Source organism: Sylvia atricapilla, chromosome 3 (assembly GCF_009819655.1).
Source record: "Sylvia atricapilla isolate bSylAtr1 chromosome 3, bSylAtr1.pri, whole genome shotgun sequence".
Classification (NCBI taxonomy): Eukaryota; Metazoa; Chordata; class Aves; order Passeriformes; family Sylviidae; genus Sylvia; species Sylvia atricapilla.
In genome coordinates, this window is record NC_089142.1 from 84,632,056 (window position 1) to 84,641,112 (window position 9,057).

Sequence of the window (9,057 nt, forward strand, 5' to 3'; positions counted from 1 at the left end):
GAGGCAAAGGGATGTTTCTGAAACATCTGTATCATGTGAGTCGTAGAGTCAGGATGAAAATGCAGGCACCTCCCTGAGTTCTCTACCCTGGCAGCTGGGGTTTGGTAGAGGAAGTCAAAACGATTGCTTTTCCTCTTATTAGAGGTGAAACCCAGTGGCATTTGAATTATCCGCTTTGAACAAGGCAGACATCCTGCCTGGATTGTAAGAAGACTTTTCTTTAATGTTTTGTTTGGGGTTGGAACACACAGCAAGGAGCTGGTGTTCTGCCCTTCAGCATCAGTCCATCACAGAATCCTCCTTCTGTCTTCCTGGTTGTCACCTTTCCCGTGATCATGGAACTCCCTGTCCTTGTCATTGCTGCACAGAGCAAGGTAAGTGCCTCATGGCTTTTTTTTGAGCAAAACTAGGGTTGGGGTTTAGCTGAATGACTGGGAGTGAAGAGGAGTGTATGGGGAGCTCTCTGCTCTTACTGGGAAGGGCTGAGTCTGTCATTTACCACTTTTCTCTGTCTATAACTTTTGGCTTCTGCTTAAACAAAGATGACTGTTTTTGTCTGCCATAGTGGACATGGAGCTTTCTGGGAGAAATCTGCTTGGCCCTAGATTTGTACCACTAGGAAATAAAAAAATTAAAGTTTAGGTTTTTCCCCCCTCTCAAAGCCCAAAAGTTTTGAGTTTCATTATTATTGTGATAGATTTTGTTTGTAGTTAATGGGCTTCTTGCTGTTTTCTCTGAGGCATAGTTGCTGTTTATCTCTACTTTTCTTAGGCTCACCAGGAGGTAAAGTCCTTTTTTCCCTTTTTGTCTTTCCCCACTTTTTGCTCTTTTTCATATCTTTTGCTTTTTTCTTCCCTCCCTTTTGCCTTTTTTTTTTTTTTTGCTATTTTCCCCTAATTCTCTCCACCACAGACTCAGCAGTGTGGTGGAGGCTTGCCTTGAGTGAGCTGCTGTATCTTTCCCACTATGTCACAGCATTGAACCCCAGGGGTCCAGAAAGGTCTGAAATGCTGTGAATAGTTTTACATGAGAATCCAGGAATTCTTCTCTGCCCACCTTGTTTCAGATGTGGGGCACGATTGTGTTGAGCCAATTTCTTGAGTGCTCATGGAAGGAGACTACATCTCTAATTACATTAATTTTAAAAAAGAAACAGAAAATAGGAGGGGGGAAGAATAGCTCAGTTAATCAGAATATGGTGCTAAAAACACCAAGATTGTAGGTTCAGTCCCTGTTTGGGCCATTCACATGGGAATTGGACTTGATGATTCTTGTGGGTCCCTTCCAACTCAGAACAGTCTGTGATTCTGTGATCTGGGAAAACACTTCCATGATTTATGGCTGCGAGATGTGGAAAAATGCTTTTGTTTGTCAGAAGTGTCTGTAATCAGTAGTGGTTGGGTCTGTCTGTCATGTTATAGCAAGACCTTTGCCATACTCTCCCTTCATAGAAGGCCTATTCAGTGCACTATTCCAGCAAGGACTGAGGCAGATGATAACCAAGGAAAGCACATCAGTCATGGAGAGGCTGCAGGGACCTGGTGGGCTGACATCAGCCCCAGACACTCCTTTCTGTGGGGCAGACAGGGAGGTGGGTGTGCTGGAGGTGGGCATTGTGTGATGTTGCAGCATGCCCCTGCAGAGAGGAGGGCTCCTGTCTCTCCATGTTCTTTGTCAAGGTTTTAAAACATTGGTGGGAGGGGGAAACTGTGATTGTATCAAGAAATCTGACAAATACTTGTTATTCGTCTCTTTGTAAGTGAAGACTCTCCCTTACCAGTAGGTCTGCAGGGGCAAAGCTCATGTCTTATTATCCCCCAGAATACCATGAGTGTTGTAAGAATTGGCCTGGATGCCTCATGAGAGACTACCAAGAACTTGTCTGTGGTGAATCTATTGCTCATGCTCTGATTGTCAAACTCTGCCACTGTTTTGCAAGTGGTGGTTCCTGGAAAGCCAATGGTCTGTAAAGATATCAGAGGATGCTTTGTGCACAGTGGCTGAGGAATGAAAAAAAAAAAAAATGCTGTTGCTCTGCGCTCAGCTTGGCTTCACATGGAGTGGGAAGGTAGATCCAGGTAGATGCCAGGTAGATCGGGTGCTTTGTCCTGCCTTCCCACTGTCCTCCTTGTGGTGCAGCCATTTCTCATCCAGGGACCAAATGTTAAATGTGTGTCACTGCCCTTTTGGAATGGCAGTGACATCTTCCCTTGCTCTGGTCTCTGAAATGAGAGCTGCTCTCTAAGTGGAGAGGAGGCCCTTTTTTGCAATTGGAGAGCTGGAGCTGTCTCTGGAGTCACAGGGATGGACAGCCTTTCCCCACAGAAGTATCTCCAGCACTGAGGCAATGTGACATCAGGACCAGATCTAGCTGTGGCCTTGAGGGTGCTGGTCTTGTGCCATCTCCTGGTATGTCAGTGCTGGGATGCATCAGCAAGCATGTCTTGGACTTGTACCAGGGTCAAAGCAAGAGATTCCAAATTGCAGCTTGTTCCATAGCCATGGTCTTGTCCTTGTCAGGCAGCTTCCAGCTCTCTGTCTGTTCCTGATTAATCCTCTCCCTGGGGGATGCTGACCAGCACATCCCAAATCAAGATGTAAGGAAGAAAGGGGATAAATCAGATACTGAGGCAATCTTACTCTCTAATTTTTAACCCATGCTGGCACCCTAATACAAACAGGAAGGCAGCAGGACTTTGGACAGGGATCAGTAGACCTGACTTAGTGCTGTGCAGAGCAGAACCAGTATAATTATGGGAAAATGGGCAAAGTTGCAGAAATAGCTGAGCTTTGATGAGAGTCAGGCTCTTTCCTGAGATCTTCTCTGGTGGCTAGTTCACTTCTCTTACTCCTCCTCCCCCTTTCCCTCAGCTCTGCAATGCACCCTGAAAGTCTGCACCTCTCACTCTCATTACAACAGGGTCTGGGCTATCACCAACACCTGTGAAGATTTTCCTTTGGGAGGAAGCAAGGCAACCTCTAATATTTAGGATAAATCAGGGGACAAAAGCCCATCTGCTAAAAAAAACCTTGTCAATCTGGTAGTAAACATAATTTCCTCCAATTGCACGTCAGGCATGAAGAGCACTCAGGCTTGGAAATCTGTCTCCAAGTGCTCACTGCAGAGTGCTCAGATCAATGGAAATACCAAGTTAGTGTCCCCATAGGCAAACAATAATTTGAGTGACTTACCAAGAATGACATGTTGGTCTGGCCCACATATGTGTGGTCAGGTTCTCTTGGATCAGTCCAGGCCAGTAGTGGTGGGACTGTCCTCTCTGCCTCGGTTGAAACAAGTTTCGTGTGATGCCAGGGACTGTCTCTGCTCATAGGTGAAGGAGCAGCAGCTCCTGCCTGTACTCAGGACAGGACATGGTCCTGAGGCCCTGGGAGAGCTGGCACATGAGCCTGGAGGCAGCAACTGCATGGGCACCCTGACCTCATCACTGTTTTCACCATTTATCCTGTTGCTCAGCCATTCCCATTAGCCATCATCCTTGTTTCTTTTCCTGTTCATTCTGGGTCTGCCTCAGACTACTTTATCAGCTTTTCTTGTCCCACACTTGTGTGAACCTTCTGGTGCAGGGAAGCAAGGTCTGGGGCTGTGCTTCACTTCCCACGGCCCTTGCAGAGCCACCTCTGCCATTGCTGGAGCTTTGCTTCCCTAGACCCTCCAAGGCATTCCCAGTCCTGATGAGTGCAGGGGCCTCCACCAGTGCCCAACTTGTTCTTTGGAAAGCTTCAGCTGTGTGTGTGAGGAGACATTTTGTCTGAGAGATGAGGCTAAATGCAGGCCATGGTAAAGCCCCTAAGCAGCAGCTCTGGCACAGCTGCTCTGATGAGCTGATGTGCTCATTTCTGAGCAGAGCCACTTGTAGATGTAGAGGCAAGTCCCTGTGCTCATGTGGACAGGGGAACAGGTGCTGAGAGTGTGTCTGGGAGGGATTTCATTTCTTGCTGGTGCCATGTGAGGTTGGAGGAATACTTCGGTTTTCCTCTTCCCTTCTATAAATGGCTTTTGTGAGAACAGGTTTCTTAACTTAGGTTACAACAGCAAGGGCTAATAGAGCTACTGTGAGCAGGATGCTATCAGTCACACTAGATGAAAATGTTGGCTGGGTTAGGTAGGAGATGAGCCTCATGAATGCAGCCTTCCTCACAAATTCTGTTAAAGGACTTCTGGCCACACTCAAACGTGTGTCAGGCACATGGTGAGGAGGTGTCTGCTGTTCTGCAGCAGGGTGGGGGCTTTGCTGAGCTGCTGGGGCAGGAAGGGCTAGCACTGCTCTTACACCCTCATCCCCTGACATGGGAAGAAGTGGCACTCCTGCTGTTGAGTAAGGCACTTGGTCTGACTTCCCAGAGAGCTGCCTCCCTCATGGCTGAGGACACGGCAGGCATTTTGCCAGGCTCTCCTGCTGCTCAGTGAGGGCAGGGGAGTCCAGGACATGGGGAACCCTGTTCCTGCTGCTGTTGGGAGCATAGGAGTGCTCACTTGCTTGCTCCCCACTCCATCCAGCTGGGTTTAATTTTAGAAACACAGTGCTATCTTGAGGCATCTTTTTCCATGGAATGCAAGTCTTTAAGTAAATAAATAACAGCTTTGTGGAGGCGGAACGGCAGCCCGTAACCGCACTGCAAAACACGCACCGAGCGAGTTGAGCCCCGTTTCACTTGCATGTGGAAATACTTTGTACAGAAACAGTGGCTGCACCACCTCCCTCTCTTCGTTCAGCCCCCTCCAGAGCTGGCCATGTGCACTGATTAAAAAGAAATCAAAACACCTTGAAATACCAGCCCTGGAGAAGTGGAAATGAAAACCCCTCCAGCTGCTGGGGGTTCAGCTGGAGTTCTCTGGCACAGGTTTTCTAAAGCTAGAGTTTACTGGTGATGGGCTGTTAGTGGCTGTGCCTCTGCTGTATCAGGGGCATCCCAGAGGGATGTGCTCTGAGGCATCCTTAGCAACTCGGGAGAGAAATAGCAGGCTATAAAGATGAAGGCAAGAAACTTGTGTTTAAATGCCTCTCCCAGTCTGGCTGGCCAAGAGCCTTCTGCATGCAGTCGTGTTGCTGATGGCTGAATGTCCTGGGTGTGTCCCTTAAAACATGTTTGCTGCCTGGAAAATCCCATTAAAGCCATTTTACCAGAGCAAGAGCCCATTTTCATTGCTCAGATCCAGCAGCTCTGACATGGCATCTGCTGCAAGAGTTCCTGGTAACTCTGTTCCCCCTGAGTCAGCAAGGGAGGCTCTTCTAAAGCTCCCAGTCTGAGCAAGACTTGCCACGGTGGCTTTCCTCTGATGCAGGGACTTGGAAATGCACCTAAATATGCAAGGTGGAAAAAATGGTGTAAAAATAATATAAATTATTTTAAAATTTAAATTTAAATAATTAAAAAAATAATACAAATTATATAACCCAGGCTGATGGCTACTCACTCTGCCCTGCTCCTGCTGCACATTGCTGCTGCTGGGGCAAGACAGTGCTGAGATGACAGGACTCTGTGCTTGTAAGGAAACTGGGTCAGGAGCACCCATCTTGGGTGCATTAGGAGTTGGCAGTGTTGATTCTGGTTGCCTCCACAGAGCCAAAGGGGTGGCTAGACTGTGCCTAATCACGGAGGTATGAGTGAGTTCTGCCAGGGTCTTTGAAGCAAGTGGGCTTGAAGTCAGCAGCTGTGGCTTGGAAAAAGTGTCATGTAGCATCCTGATGCCATGTGCAGATGGAATGCTTGAAGAGCTTTTGCTCTAGTCGTTCTCTTCTAAGATGAAAAATTTACCTTGTCCTTCTTCCTTGTAGCCCTTGGCAAGAGCAGTTCTGGGTATGACTGTGATGGTTTTGTGTGTGTTTGTTCAGAGATGGTTATAGTATTTGAATTCACTGCAGGGCCTGGGGATTACTAGCTGTACCCCTCAGCCTTTGCTGGTGGCTTCCCTTCCCAGCAGGCTACAGGGACAGGGGATTTTCCTTTTGATGTGGTTCTGCCTGCACTTCCACTGCAAACTACCCGGCTAAGCCATGTCCTCTCCTTGGCCTCCTCCTGCTGCTTCCACTGATACTCTGAAGGGAATTTTATTTTTTGTAAACTCTAGTGAAGGCCTTCTCCTGTGGAGCTGGGCAAGCTCTGCCCATGTTCTCTGTGAGACCAGGATCAGGGCGGCCCTGGCAGCAGCTTGTCTTTTCCACTGATCCCAATTAAGATTCAGTCTTGGCAGGATGGAGCCTTTTGAGCTGCCAGCTGCAATAAGAGAGATGAGGCTTCAGGGGCAGCAGAAATTATTCCCTTCCCTCAGCTCATTTTTTGGATCTGGGCTGAGGATGGCCTCAAGGGTTGATCTGCAGAAGCCAAATGAGCCACACAGAGCTAAAACATTTCCATTCAGCGTCAGGCCCAGGGTGGGGAAGTGCAGCTCTCTGAAGCGCTGAGGCTGTGGGTGGCAGCTGGGGAGGGGATGGAGGGAGAGAGGGATGGACTGGTGGTGTAATTCCAGGCACTGCCTCACAAAACAGCAATTTCAGCCTTACTGCAACTGTGCACATGGGGAGCCTTGAGTGCCAAACTTATCTTCATAATGAAACCTAAGTTCGCTAAGGCTGCAGTAGTGGCAGGTCAGGGCTGTGCAGCTGAACCCCTCCCTCCCAGCTCCCAGCAGCAGATGCTGCCTGCTGTGGCACTGCTCAGCTCTGCTGGTGTTGACAGAGCTTTGCCACAACCTGTACCAGCAGGTAACTGGCCTAGGGCACTACCTATGGAGCAGCCATGTATCTGATAGCCTGCGTTATCTTCCAAGCATAATATTAATACAACTTTACAGCTGCCTGGCCCTCCTGCTATCTCCTCCTCTTCCTCCCCTACCTCCTGTCCCACTGCGGCCAAGTTGCCCTTGACTTTGCAAACACAAACTCTGCTTTTGCTGGCCTTGCATCCTTTCAGCTGTGAGTATTATGGGTATAGAAGACAGTGTTTCTGTTGAACCTTATTTTAAGGCTAAATTAATGCAGGAAGAACTTAGTAGTACTGAGAGTTCCTGGCTTTGAGTGGGCTGTCCAGAATTTGAGATCATGCCTGCTCTGTTGATGGAGTCATTGATGAAGCAATTGTCTCTGCTGCTAATTTGGGGTTCTGGAAGCAAACCTTAAGCAATCATGAAACTTTGTTCTATGGAGCAAGTAGTGTGTGGATGGCACCTTGGAGAGCCATGGGCAGTAGGCAGTCTGCCTGATGGCCACGGCTCTGCCACTGCAGTTGGGTTGTGCACAGGCAGCTGAGCAGTGCCTGATTTGTTGTGCTTATTTGCTTGGAGGAAAGCTCAACAGTGTCTCAGGGCATCTATCCCATCCCTTCCTGTGAACTTGCAATCAGCTGCACATTACTGCTGCTATTTTGGGTACCCTTTACTCCCCAAAGGAGCAAACAGGATAAGTACAAAGACAGAGATGCTAAACTGGAAGCTTTCTAAACGTGGCACTGGCAGCATGGAGGGACAGGAGAAGGTACAGACAGATGGATTTGTGTCTCAGCCACCCACTGTTTTAAGTTTGCTGTGCCCAAAGTGAGAATCTGCTCTTACGACAGAGTGCCCGGAGTTCACCCAGAGCCCTTCAGGCACAGTCTGTGACAAAGGATTCAGTTCTTCGTCCTGTGCCTTTCTGGCACCGTGCCAGGCATGTCAGGGTGTTGCCTGCGATCATAATGACTTTGCAAAGGTCCTCACAACCACCAGTTTTGAGACCTAAGCTGAGGCCTTTACCTGACATTCCAAAACCCTGGAAACGTGGTCAGCCCACTGGCAACCAGCAATTCCTCCAATTGATTTTAGATTCCCTGAAATGCTGAGCTTCTCTTGGAGCAAGGCTCTGGTGAGTGAACTGTGTTGCTGTTTGACTAATTAGCAGCTATGCCTTGGCCAAAGCACACACGATGCCCCAGCCATTTTTCAGCTGTTCAAAGCCTGCCTGACTCTGCTGAGGCAGCCAGAGCGAGACGAGAACCAGCAAAGTGCCAAGCAAGGGACAGGACCAAAGGCCTGTTCAGTCAAATCCCACGTAAAGCTGAGTAACAGGGAATTTACAGGGAATCATTTACAGGGGCTGAAAATAGCTGATAAAATTCATTGCTCTCTTCACTGCTCAGCTATTGTTGCTTTTAGAATCTGGTTTTGAGCAGTACCCATTCAGGAAAAGAGAAGTCCCTCCCTGAGGTATTTCAAGTTGTCTTCCCTCCATGGCCCATTCTCCTTTTCTCAGAACTTCCTGAAATCACTGCTCTTTTGGCATAATCTCTTTAAGAATTCTTAATGACCAGCTTCTTCCAGCTTCTCAATGACCAGCTTCTTCCAGCTTCTCCTTTATATGCTGCATCCAGTTTTTAACAGGACAGTGTGAGGGTGGAGTAACTACTGTCAGGATGTGGGCATGAAGGAAAGCCAGGCTGAAATGCCCCAAAGGATTTCAGCCTAGATTAGCAGTGAACAGACTGTAACACACAAATGGGCCATGAGCTGGGACAGACGAGTTTCCAGCAGGCAGAAGATCTATGGTGTGTGCATTGTGAGTAGTTGTCATGATCGGCAGTATTTGAGTGTTGTTTGACATGCACAAAAGAGCAACTTGAACTCTTATGACACCTTCAAGAGGAGGTGGTGGGCTTGGTGCTTTATTCCTTTTCTGCTCCTAGAAAAATGATGAGCTTATTTTAGGATTGACAGCATTTGGAACCTTAGAATCATTTAGGTTGGAAAAGATGTCTAAGATCATTGATGCCTTCTTTGGTAGCAGGAGACTTGAGAGCTTTCCTGAAAGTTCAGATGGATGAGAAGGGGAGCTTCCCTTAAGCTTATTTGTGATTCAGGGGGGATAGACTTTTATACAGACACTTCTCTGAATGTTGGTTCCAGTTGTGGTCACTCGGCCTAGGAGGAAGAGCTCTGGAGGCCCCAGTTCTGCTACAAAAAGCAATGATGTTATCTACAGCCACTGGCTCAGAACAGGCATGTGGGAGAAGCTGGGATAACAAGAGATGTTAAACTCATGGGATTACATAATCTAAGAACAGACA